This window comes from Amblyraja radiata, chromosome 2 (assembly GCF_010909765.2).
Source record: "Amblyraja radiata isolate CabotCenter1 chromosome 2, sAmbRad1.1.pri, whole genome shotgun sequence".
NCBI classification, from domain to species: domain Eukaryota; kingdom Metazoa; phylum Chordata; class Chondrichthyes; order Rajiformes; family Rajidae; genus Amblyraja; species Amblyraja radiata.
The window spans coordinates 139361748-139377111 of record NC_045957.1 but is presented as its reverse complement, the minus strand read 5'-3'; the positions used below and the strand labels follow the sequence as shown (position 1 = coordinate 139377111).

The window sequence follows — 15364 nt, the reverse complement described above, 5'->3', positions numbered from 1 at the left end:
AAGTAATCCAGGAGGCAGAGAAAGTACTTGGGAACGATGAACAGTACAATAGAGGAGTTAAATATCAATTATCCTTTGTTCCGATACTCTGACTCTTAAGGACCTGTCCCACGAGCATGCGACTCCATGCGGCAAGCGCGACCTAACGTGGTCGCTTGAGCCGTACGGCCTCGTGGGGCCGGTCCCACCGGAGCCGTATGTAGTTGTGTGGAGCTGGTCCCGACATCGCGCGGGGCTCCGAAAAACTGACCGTGTTCAAAATTTCAGCGCGGCAACGGCCTGCCGGCCCGCATCCGCATTAAGGACATACGCACCTGCTCGACGGGCGTACGCACCATCTCGGCGCCGTACGGCGCACGTCACCCGCGAACTTCCCGCAGACTTTGCTCGAACTTCACGTCACTCACTCGACCTCCGTGCGGCCCCCACTTCCGGTTTGGTCGCGCTCGCCGCATGCAGGTGCATGCTGGTGGGACCGGCCCTGCACAGGGATTACTCGACCTCCGCGCGGCCTCCGCTTCCGGTTTGGTCGTGCTTGCCACATGCAGGTCGCATGCTCGTGGGACAGGCCCTTTACTGTCACAAGAAACAATATTTTGAAAACTTGGACACTGGATTACGACAAAACTATTGATGTTTCTCTGTTGACCGATGGAGGAGGGAATAGATTAATGTTATTAATGGATCCTCTGACAATATAGTCATAGAATCACACAATACGGAAACAGGGCCTTCAGTCCAACCCGTCATGTTGAAGAAGATGCCCATCTATGTTAGAACCATTTGCCCTTGTTTGACCTATAACCCTTTAAAATTTCCAATTGATTGTGCAGAGGCATTTATTTCTTGGTTTTCCAAAAAATTATGATTAAAGACCGAATGTTGAAATAAATATATAAATAAGAAAGGGTTATATTTCATTAACGTACAAATGGTCTGTGTTTGGTATGGGGCAGATACCCAGGTTGCAGTTATGAATTTTTCAACCTACAACTCTCTACACGCACTGATCTATTCAATCCTCCTGACAGACTCAGGGTTATTGGAGACACAAGGAATTGCAGATGCTAAAGTCTTGAGTGAAATACAAAATGCTGGGGTAACATAATATGTCAAGCAGCATCTCAGGAGGACATAGATAGCCAATGAACTGGCCTCAACTACCTTCTGTGGCAGGGAATTCCACAGATTCACCACTCTCTGTGAAAAATGTTTTTCTCATCTCGGTCCTAAAGGATTTCCCCTTTATCCTTAAACTGTGACCCCTTGTCCTGGACTTCCCAAACATCGGGAACAATCTTCCTGCATCTAGCCTGTCCAACCCCTTAAGAATTTTGTAAGTTTCTATAAGATCCCCCCTCAATCTTCTAAATTCTAGCGAGTACAAGCCGAGTCTATCCGGTCTTTCTTCATATGAAAGTCCCAGGAATCAGTCTGGTGAACCTTCTCTGTACTCCCTCTATGGCAAGAATGTGCCAGAGGGGCATATCCATCCGCAACCCCTCTTCCTTCCACGATCAAGAGTTCAATTCATGTCCATGCCCTATTGAGCATTGCAAGTCTAAAGTTAATACAGAAAACAGGCAAAAATCCATTACCATTTCATCAAGGAATATTTTTATTAATAAATTGCAGGCTTTGTCCACCCACAATCCATGGGAACAAAACCCTAAATCATATTGTTATTTAATTAATGCATGTTGGCTTTGGTTTTCAACTCTGCCATTGTCAATGTTGTTGCCAAACCGTACACCTCGGCATATCAAGGATTGAATACATCTTGAAAAGCTTCTTGTTTTTTGATTTAGGATAGTGATACAGTGTGCAGTTTATATTTTTGATAGACACCATACAATAGAACACGTTAATGCATTTGTTCTCATAGAATCCGAGAGTCATAGAATGTGGACACAGGCCCATCAGCCCAACCTGCCCACACCGGCCACACTCGTCCACTTGCCTGCATTTGCTCCACATCCCTATAAACCTGTCCTATCTATGTACCTGTATAACTGTTTCTTAAACGTTGCGATAGTTCCTGCCTCAACTATGTCCTCTGGCACCTCTTTCCATACACCTACAACCCTTTAGTTAAGCCCTCTGGTCTATAGTTCCCAGCCTTTTCCCTGAAGCCCTTCTGGAATAGAAGCCAACATTTGCCACCCTCCAGTCTTCCGACACCTCTCCTGTATTTAATGACTTGTAAATTTCACCAAGGGCTCCAGCAATATCCTCTTTAGTTTCCCACAGAGTCCTTGGATATCTGATATCCGTTGTATTGTCTTTCAAGCTGAACTGCTATCAGAGACAACACTAACCTTCAATATAATTTTAGTGTTTCAGCTGATGTTTATGTGTGTGCGTTTGTGTGTATGTGCATTTTTGTGTCTGTGTCTGTATGTTTGTGTAACTGTATTTTTGTGTATGTGTGTGTGTAGACATGTATATTTCCGTGTGTGTTTCTCTATGTGGCTCTATGTGTGTGTGTGTGTGTGTGTGTGTGTGTCACTGTGCCACTGTGTATATGTGTGCCTGATTCTGTGTGTATCTCAGTCGGCCTCAGTATATTTGTGTTCATGGATGTGTGTGTATGTCTGTGCCTCTATGTGCAGTATGTATGTACATGTCTGTGTATATGTGCTCTCTCTCTCAGTTATACCTCCGATCTACTCAATCTAATAATAGAAGCAAGCTTCTCCACCGATAACAAATATTTTGAAATAAGTGAGGTGAATCAAAAATTAATCAGAATTTGATTTGTGCAATGCAGAAGATATAAAAGCAATCATAGAATTCCAGATGCTCATCTCAAGGTAAGCACAAGTTACTGACGGCAAGGAAAGGGCTAAACAAGAGAATGTACAGTGTATGCTGCAATGTCAGAACAATTTTGTCTAATTGAAAACAAATCAGTTTATTGTAGTTGTAAGTTGTTCAATTGTCACCATAGAACAGTAAATGTCTAATCACCAATTTTATTGACATCAAAGTATTATTAAGAGTGTTTGTCCAAAGCAAACCAATAAAACCATAATACAATTACAGATTGTATAACTAGTCATAATTGCCATTAATTCTAGGGGAGATTTCTCATTCCAGGTTTTGTTTCCGTCTTTTTATTTTAATTCCCATTGCTTCATTCCATTAGCTGCCTTTATCTCTCACTACTGGAATTTATTTCTGAAGCATCTTTTTTTCGATCCTCCTTTAAGATGATTCTTAAAGCCAACCACTCTAAAGTGATTTTGATTATCTATGTTTTTCTGAGTATTTCGGTAGTAAATTTTCTTTCAGACTATTCCTTGGGACATTACACCATATTAAGGTCAGCATAAAAATATACTTTGGAGATACTTTCCTTTTCATTCAGATTCCTGATCCATCTCAAGATGTTGATGTGGAATCAGCTTCAGATATTGACAGTCCCGCTGAGTTACTTCAGCATTTTGTCTCTATCAGATATTGACTCTATTGGTACATCAACCCTCTGTGTGATAAATATTTGATTTTGTCTGATCTAAATTTAAAGTTCTAGTAAATTCTGGAACTAGCTTAATTTCACTTTGTGTTAGGCCTGTTTCCATTATTTACTATAATTGATCTTTTTAATGCCTTTTATTGCTTTTCAGAATGTGGGGATTTCTTGCAGGTACAGGTGGTGAAAGTCCTCCAATCCAGAGACAATTATCGCGCCGTCCAGTTGGGGATGGCTGCCCTGCCTGCAGCTGTCCGTCTTTTCATTTCTTTTTTTTAATTTTTAGTGTGTTAAAATAGTGTTTAGTTTTGGAGGTCTAGTCTTTTTATGTGGGTGGGGGGAGGGGGAAACTGCTTTTCAAAGTCCCTTCCTGGTCGGAGAGGAGGCTTTCCTCCGAGCAGCATCTTCGACCCGTCCTTGTGGCTTACCATCGGGTCTGGAGCAGCTATTCCTGAGGGGACCGTCCAGGACCACGGCTTCGACGGCGGCACAGCGCTGGAGCGCTATCGCGGAGTGGGCGATGCCTTGCCCGGATCGCCGCTCTGGAGCTCCGTTATGCTGTGTGGAACATCGCGGAGCTGCGGGTTGGTGGAGCGTCCAGCTATGGGCAGCGGCGCTGACTTTAACATCACGGAGCCTGGGATCGCTTGCCAAGATCGGCATTGGCGGAGTTCCGTCCAGGGCGACCTGTTGGCTTATGAAGCTGCGGTCTCTGGTAAGGAAGCGGCCGTTCAAGGTATCCCAAGCCACTGAGAGGGTTCTCCCGACACCAGAGCACCATCACCCGGCGAGAAGGGCCAGAAACATCGGGCCCCGTAGCGGCGACTGTGGAGGCCTAAATAGGCCCAACAATGAGTGGACAAGAGGATGGGGACTGGACTTTGTGCCTTCCCTTACAGTGGGAACCATTGTGGGGGGATGTTTTTTATGTTTAATGTCAAATTCCTTTTTTAATGTTATGTTGTATTCTTATTAATGTGCTGTAATGGCAACGCGTATTTCACTACACCAATTGGTGTTTGTGACAATAAATGAACCTTTGAACCTTAACCTTTGAACCAAAATAGTAAGAGGGCATTCTAGGGACTGCTTGTGCTGTGGAAGGCCATTGATACATTCTCAACTCACTGGCTTGGTAAAATTGTAAATACTTGGGCGGCATGGTGGCGCAGCGGTAGATTTGCTGCCTTACAGCACCAGAGACCCGGGTTTGATCCCGACTACGGGTGCTGTCTGTATGGAGTTTGTACGTTTTCCCCATGACCATTTGGGTTTTCCCAGAGATCTTCTGTTTCCTCTCACAATACAAAGATATATAGGTTTGTAGACTAATTGACGTGGTATAAATGTAAATGATCCCTAGTGTGTAGGATAGTGTTGGCGTGCAGGGATCGCTGGTCGGTGCAGACTCCGTGGGCCAAGGGGCCTGTTTCGGTGCTGTATCTCTAAACTAAACGGAACTAAACTAAAATTTTACTTCAGAGTCACGTGAGTCACTACGTGGAGACCCCGGTTGTTCGCATGCGCGTCAATTCGTTCGCTCGCATGGCGAAGCACCGGACTGGCACGAACGTCGCTCCTTCCAACGGTAAGTTTAAACTACAGGTAAGGTTGTATTTCTTATCTGTTTTTGATTTCTTGCAGGAACCTCTTTTTACAGAGGTTTCCTGCCGGATGCTTCGCGAAGGCCGACGAGGGAACCAGCTACGGGCTGTGGGGAAACCCCGGTTCTGACCGCGGTAGCGGGTAGCTGGCGAATGTCGGGTTCGCGATCCCAGTCACTGTGAAGACAGTCAGTGACATCCAGACGCTGGGGATCCCGGGGAGGGGACATCCAGCAGACCGCAGGCCGACCAGAACGGTCAGCCCTGGTACCAGGAAGGTTTTCCCTCCAGTAAAGCATTTAGACGCTGGGGTTCCCGGGGAGGGGAAATCCAGCAGCAATGCGGTGCCCAGACCGCAGTGGTCCCCAAGATATGGGGTAAACCAACCAAAATGGTCAGTCCTGGTGCCGGGAGGGTTCCTCTCCAGTAATGAGAAAGAATTTGGAGGTTGGCCAGAAAGGAGCTCCTAATGGAGAGGAGGCTCCATCTAGATACACTCCAACAGCAGGATTGTCAGCGTGGGCAAGCCCGCGCCAGTAGCGCCTTGGACAGGGCTGCATCAGTATTGATGTGGATAGAGAACTGGCTGGCAGGCAGGAAGCAAAGTGTAGGAGTAAATGGGTCCTTTTCACAATGGCAGGCAGTGACTAGTGGGGTACCGCAAGGCTCAGTGCTGGGACCCCAGCTATTTACAATATATATTAATGATCTGGATGAGGGAATTGAATGCAACATCTCCAAGTTTGCGGATGACACGAAGCTGGGGGGCAGTGTTAGCTGTGAGGAGGATGCTAGGAGGCTGTAAGGTGACTTGGATAGGTTGGGTGAGTGGGCAAATGCATGGCAGATGCAGTATAAAGTGGATAAATGTGAGGTTATCCACTTTGGTGGCAAAAACAGGAAAGTAGAGTATTATCTGAATGGTGGCCGATTAGGAAAAGGGGAGATGCAATGAGACCTGGTTGTCATGGTACACTAGTCATTGAAAGTAGGAATGCAGGTGCAGCAGGCAGTGAAGAAGGCGAATGGTATGTTAGCATTCATAGCAAAAGGATTTGAGTATAAGAGCAGGGAGAATCTACTGCAGTTGTACAGGGTCTTGGCGAGACCACACCTGGAGTATTGCTTACAGTTTTGGTCTCCTAATCTGAGGAAAGACATTCTTGCCATAGAGGGAGTACAGAGAAGGTTCACCAGACTGATTCCTGGGATGGCAGGACTTTCATATGAAGAAAGACTGGATAGACTCGGCTTGTACACTCTAGAATTTAGAAGATTGAGGGGGGATCTTATAGAAACTTACGAAATTCTTAAGGGGTTGGACAGGCTAGATGCAGGAAGATTATTCCCAATGGTGGGGAAGTCCAGAACTAGGGGTCACAGTTTAAGGATAAGAGGGAAATCTTTTAGGACCGAGATGAGAAAATCATTTTTTACACAGAGAGTGGTGAATCTGTGGAATTCTCTGCCACAGAAGGTAGTTGAGGCCAGTTCATTGGCTATATTTAAGAGGGAATTAGATGTGGCCCTTGTGGCTAAAGGGATCAGGGGGTGCGGAGAGAGGGCAGGGATGGGATACTGAGTTGGATGATCAGCCATGATCATATCGAATGGCGGTGCAGGCTCGAAGGGCCGAATGGCCTACTCCTGCAACTATTTTCTATGTTTCTATGTTTCTATGGGGATGCCAAGACTGTGGCAGTGCTGGGCATATGGGAGAACCCCTGCCAGCGGCACCTTGGACAGGGCTGCTTAATGGGGATGCCGAGTCTATGGCAGTGCCGGCCTATGGGAGACGCCGCACCAGCAGCGCCTTGTAACAGGGCTGCTTAATGTTGATGCCGAGTCTATGGCAGCACCGGCATATGGGAGAGCCACGCCAGCAGCACCTTGTAGCAGGGCTGCTTAATGTATGGCAGCAGCACCTGTAGAAGGGCTGCATAATGTTTCCCTCATGGAGGAGGTGAGCTTACCGGGGAAGTTTTGTTCTGACCCTGAAGTTGGAGGTATTGCAGAACAGCATACCCCAAGGCATGGAAGCCGCTGGGTCAGTATTAGGCTGACACCGGGTCCATGGCAGCGTTGGCCTATTGGTGAGTCTGCGCCAGCAGCGCCTTGTAGCAGGGCTGCTTAATGTCTCCCTTATGGAGGAGGAGAGCATGCCGGGTCAGTGTAAACTGACGCCGAGACTGAGGGTATAACCGTGGAGCATACCCCAAGGGATGAAGGGCATATGTCAGAGGTACCATTCCTGGCAGCAAGGTTGCCATCCCAACACAATGCAGTGAACACCGCTATCAGGGGAACATTAGAGCCACCCGCCGAATCTTCTATTCAGGTAAGACTTATTCAACAGGCAAAACCTGGAGGATGAAGCACAAGCTGTTGGACCAATCAAGACCACCGACGAGCAAGGCTTCATAGTTTCGGCGACAACACATCCCACGTCTTCATCGGCAGTAAGCGGTTCACTGAAGCTGGTGCCAGCTTGAAAGCTGACCAGAGGTTCCACGCACTACCAGTCTACTCTACAACTAAGGGACCACTTACAAGTTGGTAAGATTTACACTTGGTTGTACAATATACAAATGATTGAGATATTGTCATCTACTCAGAGGCATCTAACCATGTAAAACTGGATAATACTAGCATTCCAAGCTGGTTGGAATTGGGCCAGAATTGTGTTGAAGCAGGCTCAGTATTTTGGCCAGGATTGCCTTCGAGGCAGGCTCTGAAATATGGGCAGAATTGTCTTTCAAGGGAGGGTCAGTATTATGGCCAGGTTTGTCATGCAAAACAGGCTCGGAAATCAGGCCAGAGTTGTCGTTCAAGGCAGACACGAAATGATGGCAGGCGTGGCCTGTTCATTATGAAAGATGGCTGATTACTAACTGATTTCATAGGGGTTTCCCATTTACAGTGATCGTCGGAGATATTTGGATGAGGCAATACAACAGTATGATGACAATAAAGCATTCAAAGAGGACTACTCAGAGTTCAAAAACACTTATGTATTGTCTGGATGATATTTTAACGCTGTATTTTGCTAAAATCCACTGTTTCAGTCTCAAACTATATTTGAGAAATTGGGCTCCTCTATACAGTTAAAATTAAGTTGTTATCAAATAGACTTGTTGGTCATTAGGATTTACCTTTAGCTATCAATTGGCCTATGACTCCGTTCTGGGCAACAGATTGGAGTCAATAGAAACCTGTAACAGCCTTGTTGTTATAAAGCAGCCTTCTGATCATTAAGACAATTGGCAATGTAACAGATGTGGTTCAGCTGTGCAAGTGGGAGAACTGACATCATGCTAAATGGCAAACTCTAAAGTGCCATGTAAGTCCATTGTTAACACACCTTTTCCATTAACAGCTGAAGCTACCAAAGTCACAATGATGGACAAACAGTATTCAGCATTGCTCCAGTAGTTTAATCAATAAATATTTCATTATATTGCAAAATGATGCTAATGGCCTAAGGTGGGAAATTGCGAATGTCATCTCTAGTTTGGAGGTGGAGGAGATTTGCACGAGTTACCAATTCTTCAGTTATTGGTATCAACTATCTATAGACCCTAAGGGCATTTTATGGGTTAAAGAGTGATTGAGCGAATATGCATATCTGCATGCTCAAATTCATGTTGATACACTATGATGGTGGCATATGTAGTCACGTGGGTGCAATCAAGTAAAAGAAACCTGTAATGGTTACATAATCTCATTTGCCACTGGAGTATCATCAAATACAGAACAATGACAACACAGAATGGGTGTTGGATCACACTGTATTTATGAAATTCTGATTCAATGGAACACCGAATATAGATATGTTGTTTTCATGCTTATTCACAGGTTGCAAAAATATGTGGCATAACAGTGGCGAAAGATACATTCTCGCTACCAGCAGGAGGAATGGTCTTTTATGTCTTCCTCCATTTTGCTTCATCAGTCAGGTCTTCAAATAAAGTCATCAAGAGCCCGCTTTAGGTTTCCTACTGTGTGATTGGCCTATGCAGCATTGATTCCCGATTTGTCGGGAATAATAATACAACCTTATATGGTTATTCTAAATGTAACTTTGCTGGTTCAGCCTGTGGCTCAGGAAATAGGCCGTTGCATGATAAAAACAATTTATTTTCTGCAGATTCTCAATAGTCTGTCCTACGGCTTGGGTTGTCACACCTATCCTTGTATGTGTTCAGAGTGCTGGGATAGCACCAAAAAATCAGTACTTTGCTTCTTCAGGAGGTGGGAAGCTTTTGTTAAATGCTCATGTAACATTAAAATTGGTACAGATTACTGACATCTTGGAGTTCATTCAAATAGTCTTTTGACAATAATTGAGTTATAGGGTCATTAACTGTGCCAACGTGCCTTCCCATCATATTTGCTGCAGCAAATGAGACCCACTCTGTCAGGTTTATCCCGGATATCGAGTTTGTAAAGGATATATTTTTAACACAAGTTCTCCCAGGACAAGTACAATGCAGTATGGGATGTTGACATTGTGTTAATGCTATTTCATCAGGGGCTTCAGCTACATCCTTAGCTTTGGCCGGATCTCATTATCCTCCTTGCGCTGGTTGAGCGCAACAGGTCAGTCACTACATGATTGCGACGGGACAAGATGATTACATCTGTAAATAATATGTATAATATTTTATGTTTATAATTTACTTAAGCAGAGCAGAAGGGGTGTCAGGTCTCTAAATAGTTCAAGGCATACCCAGGGACCTTTGGTTATGTGAGGGCTGCTACAACATGAGCAGCAAGGGTTATTTACGTTCCGCTGGACCACATCATAACGGCTGCAGCATGGTCAAACGAACGAATTTCCAAACATTTTATAATAACCGTTGCCAGACCAGGGGTATTTGTCAACTCTATTTTACGTTATATTTATAGTTCCATCCAGATGAGAGGTGTAACTATTATTATTACTTCATTTAACAGCATCAGCATGTTTTAAATCTATGTCATGACTGTATTCCTTCATTTGTCAATTGAGCAGTTGTGGTTGTGTAGACTCATTTCTCATGGCATGAAATCACAGAACTTTGAAAATCTTCATATAGTCACTCAAGTGACTCCGAAGTAAAATAGTAAGATTAAACGAGAACTTACCAGTTTGACGTTTGATCTTTATTTTATGAGGAGTTACAATGAGGGATTACGTGCCTTCCGCTCCCACCCTCATAAAGGTCATCTGGTAGTTCTGGTCTCCTCTAATCTTACTATGTTACTTCAATTACCGTTATCTGTGATTTCACACCGCTGCTTTGAAGATTGACGCACATGCGAACGACCGGGGTCTTCACGTATCCTCATAAAATAAAGATCAAACTTCAAACTGGTAAGTTCTCGTTTAATCTTACTATAGTTTGTCAGCGGGAACTTGAATGAGGTATATTGCCTCCACCTGCAATCCCAAACTTTTTGAGTTGTAAAAGTAACAGGTTTGTGTGGTGCCGATGATAAATATTTGGTACGCTGTTGCATTGCAACCTGTATATGATGAACATCACAGCAATTGTGCAAAGCACAAATTTCTGGAGGAATTCAGTTTAAAGAAAGACCACTAACTACCACCAGCATGTTTCCTGCAGCTCCAGACAATCAAGTAATCTTGACCATCGCCACTCCACCATCAAAACATCCCTATCGCTACATCCCTCGCCCTTACTTTGCAATATCGGACCACCTGGCTGTGCTCTTTCTTCCTGCATATACAGTAGGCAGCGATGATGAAGATGACAGCTCCAGCAATGAGGAGTGCCCAGAGCTGATCAGGTGAGGCAATGACTCAAAGACTGCTTGGGATCAGTAGACTGAGCGATTTTCAAGGACTCGTCAATGGACCTGAACAAATACAGCATGGTTGTTATAGACTTCACATGAGAATGTGCTGAACAGACTGTTCCCTTCAAGACCATCTGAGTGTTCCCGAAGAAGAAGCCTTGCATGAGCTAAGAGGTCTAATGTAGTGAGAACTAGATCTTGGACGTTCAAGCCTGGCCAAACAGGATCATAGGAAGACTAGGTACAACCTCGATAAGGCCATGAATACTTTTGACCCAAACTGAGGATGAGATGGATGTATGGCGGAACGTATGTGTGAAAGGGGCTTGCATACCATTACTTCCTAAAAGGCAAAACCAAGTCAAGTGACAGTGAGGCCTCACTCTTGGACAAGCTCAATGTTTTCTATTCTTGCTTCAATAGAGAGATTACCGATGTCTCTCTCGAGCCCCCTAGCCCCAAGTGACACTGTAATCTCAGTCACTGAGGCAGATGTTAGAAGATCAATCATAGACAATAGACAATAGACAATAGATGCAGGAGTAGGCCATTCGGCCCTTCAAGCCAGCACCGCCATTCAATGTGATCATGGCTGATCATCCACAATTTGGTACCCTGTTCCTGCCTTCTCTCCATATTCCTTAACTCCGCTATCCCTAAGAGCTCTGTCTAACTCTCTCTGAAAGCATCCAGAGAACCAGCACTCCACCACTCTCTGAGGCAGAGAATTCCACAAACTCACAACTCTCTGTGAAAAAGTTTTCCTCATCTCCGTTCTAAATGGCTTACTCCTTATTCTTAAAACTATGGCCGCTGGTTCTGGACTCCCCCAACATTGGGAACATGTTTCCTGCCTCTAGCGTGTCCAAACCCTTAATAATCTTATATGTTTTCAATAAGATCGACTCTCATCCTTCTAATTCAAGAGTATACAAGCCCAGCCACTTCCAATCTATCAACATATGACAGTCCCGCCATCCCGGGATTTAACCTGGTGAACCTACGCTGCACTCCCTCAATAGCAAGAATGTCCCTTCCTCACGTTTGGAGACCAAAATTGCACACAATACTCCAGGTGTGTTCTCACTAGGGCCCTGTACAACTGCAGGAGGACATCATAGCTCCTATACTCAACTCCTCTTGTTATGAAGGCCAACACATCATTCGCTTTCTTCACTGCCTGCTGTACCTGCATGCTTAAGGGCCTGTCCCACTTATGTGTCCCTTGGCACGCAAATTACATGACCTTGTGGTTGCGTTGAGTCGCTATGGTCCTGCGAAGGTCGGGCGCGATTTCATGCGGTACGCACAGCCGTCTGGAGCGCGTGACGTCATTTGAAGATGGGACACAAAGCTGGAGTATACCCAGCGGGACTGGCAGCATCTCTGAGAGAAGCAATGGGTGAGTTTCGATTCGAGCCTCTTCTTCAGTCTGAAAAGAAGGGTCTTGACCCTGAAACGCACCCATTGCTTCTCTCCAGAGATGCTGTCTGGTCCCGCTGAGTTACTCCCTGCATTTTGTGTCTATCTTCGATTTTCTTGGTCCCGCCTCTGGGAGTAGGAGTGGGGGGCGGATCCGGACCACCATCACGGCCGTGAGCCCCAGGCCGAGTTCGGCGATCGTTTTGCCTGCTTCTGCATGCTGTTGAAGGGAGACGTTGCGTCGCGCCAGGGTCTTGGGCCTGTCCCATCTTTGGCCGTAGTTCCACGACAGGCCGTAGGCGCGCGAGATTTTGTTCACTACAAAAATTATCGGAGCCCCGCGCGATGTCTAGCAACAACTACATACCCCTCCGCACTTCTCAGTGGGACCGGCCCCCGCACGGCAATACGTTGCCCGTGCGCCTCAACGCAACCACGAGGTCACGTCATTTGCTTAAGGGCAAGGCTGCTTTATCAAAGGGAGCGGAGGAAATCCTCTGTGTTCTGTTTCACAGAGACATGGCTCACCCCCAGCTCCCCAGGCTCAGCGGTCCAGCCTGAACCGTATGGACCGTACACTGGCATCTGGGAAAGGGAGAGGAGGGGGCGTCTGCCTCATGATCAACTCTGCGTGGTGCTCAGACATGGCAGTCCTGTCCAACTCCTGCTCTCCACACCTCGAACATCTGGCTGGTGAAGTGCCGTCCCTTCTACCTCCCAAGGGAATTCACCTCCGTTATCCTGACCGCGGTCTACATCCCACCCAAGCAGACGTCCGTCTGGCACTGGAGGAGCTGCACGCCGTGGTCAACAAACACCAGACGTCTTACCCCCGAGGCATTTACCACCATTGCTGGGGACTTCAATAAGGCAAACCTCAAGAAATCACTCCCTAACTTCCACCAACATGTCTCCTGCTGCACCAGAGGACCTAACACCCTCGACCACTGCTGCACCACCATCAAGAATGCCTATCGCCCTATCCCTCACCCTTCTTCGGTAAATCCGACCATACCGCGGTGCTGCTTCTTCCTGCCTACAGGCAGCAATTGAAGAGGTGAGGACTGGTCGGGGGGCGGGGGGGGGCAGAGGAACAACTCCAGGACTGTTTGGAGTCTGTAGACTGGGCAATGTTCAAGGACTCGGCAACGGACTTGAACGAATACGCCACAGTCGTTACAGACTTCGTAAAGAATGTGTGGAGGACTGCATCCCTACAAAAACCTTCCGAGTGTTTCCCAATCAGAAACCTTGGATGAACTTTGAGATCCGCACTCTTCTGAAGTCCAGACCCAGGGCATTCACTTCCGATGATACAGTGGCCTACATGAAGTCCAGATACGACCTGGTAAGGCCATCAAAAAGGCCAAAAGGGACTTCTGCTCCAAACTGGAGGATGAGACAGATGTTCGGCAGCTGTGGCGGGGCCTGAATGCAATCACCCACTACAAGGCAAAACCAGGAGGCAGCTTGAATGTCAGCGAAACATCACTCCCTGACGAGCTCAATGCGTTTTACGCACGCTTTGATAGGGAGAATAGTGATGTGCCTTCCCGATCCCCCATTCGCCGTGATGGTATTTCAGTCACAGTCACAGAGGCTGATGTCAGGAAATCCTTCAGAGGGGTGAACCCCCGAAAAGCGCCTGGACCTGATGGTATACCCGGTCGTGTTCTAAAAACCTGTGCGGACCAACTGGCTGGAGTTTTTACGGACATTTTCAACCTCTCACTTCTGAGGTCTGAGGTCCACACCTGCTTTAAAAGGGCATCAATTATACCAGTGCCCAAGAAGAGTAAGGTGACGTGCCTCAATGACTATCGACCAGTGGCACTAACGCCGGTGGTGATGAAGTGCTTTGAGAGGTTGATAATGGAGCAAATCAACTCCTACCTCGACAAAAACCTGGACCCACTGCAGTTCGCTTACCGCCACAACAGATCAACGGTGGATGCGATCTCGCTGGCCCTCCACTCCGCTCTGGACCACTTGGCCAACAAAAACTGATATGTCAGGCTGTTATTCATCGATTACAGCTCGGCATTTAACACGATCATCCCCTCCAAGCTGGTTACCAAACTCGCAGAACTGGGTCTCTGCGCATCCCTCTGCAATTGGATCCTCGACTTCCTCATTCACAGACCACAGTCTGTTCGTATTGGTGGAAATGTGTCAGCCTCGATAACAATCAGCACGGGAGCACCTCAAGGCTGCGTGCTCAGCCCCCTGCTGTACTCACTCTATACTCATGACTGCGTAGCCAGTCACAGTGCGAACTCCATCATCAAGTTCGCGGACGACACCACTGTTGTGGGACGTATCACTGATGGGGATGAGTCAGAGTATAGAAGAGAGATCGAGCAACTGTCCATATGGTGCCAGCGCAATAACCTGGCCCTCAACACCAGCAAAACCAAGGAACTGATTGTGGACTTTGGAAGGAGTAGGAGGGGGACCCACAGCCCCATTTATATCAACGGGTCGATGGTTGAAAGGGTCAAGAGCTTCAAATTCCTGGGCGTGCACATCTCTGAAGATCTTTCCTGGTCCGAAAACACTAATGCAATTATCAAGAAAGCTCATCAGAGCCTCTACTTCCTGAGAAGATTACGGAGAGTCGGTTTGTCAAGGAAGACTCTCTCTAACTTCTACAGGTGCACAGTAGAGAGCATGCTGACCGGTTGCATCGTGGCTTGGTTCGGCAATTTGAGCGCCCTGGAGAGGAAAAGACTACAAAAAGTAGTAAACACTGCCCAGTCCATCATCGGCTCTGACCTTCCTTCCATCGAGGGGATTTATCGCAGTCGCTGCCTCAAAAAGGCTGGCAGTATCATCAAAGACCCACACCATCCTGGCCACACACTCATCTCCCTGCTACCTTCAGGTAGAAGGTACAGGAGCCTGAAGACTGCAACAACCAGGTTCAGGAATAGCTACTTCCCCACAGCCATCAGGCTATTAAACCTGGCTCGGACAAAACTCTGATTATTATGAACCCATTTTCTGTTATTTGCACTTTATCAGTTTATTTATTCATGTGTGTATATATTTATATTATGGT

At 46.5% G+C, this 15364-nt stretch overlaps 1 long non-coding RNA gene across 1 annotated transcript; it reads left to right on the top strand.

Annotated features, from left to right (window-relative positions):
* Nucleotides 1-1967: 1967 nt before the first annotated feature.
* LOC116984732 lies at nucleotides 1968-15037 on the top strand. The gene is made up of 3 exons (XR_004415112.1): nucleotides 1968-2090; nucleotides 11742-11744; nucleotides 15027-15037. It is a non-coding gene; the product is annotated as an uncharacterized LOC116984732 (long non-coding RNA).
* The last annotated feature ends 327 nt before the right edge of the window (nucleotides 15038-15364 follow it).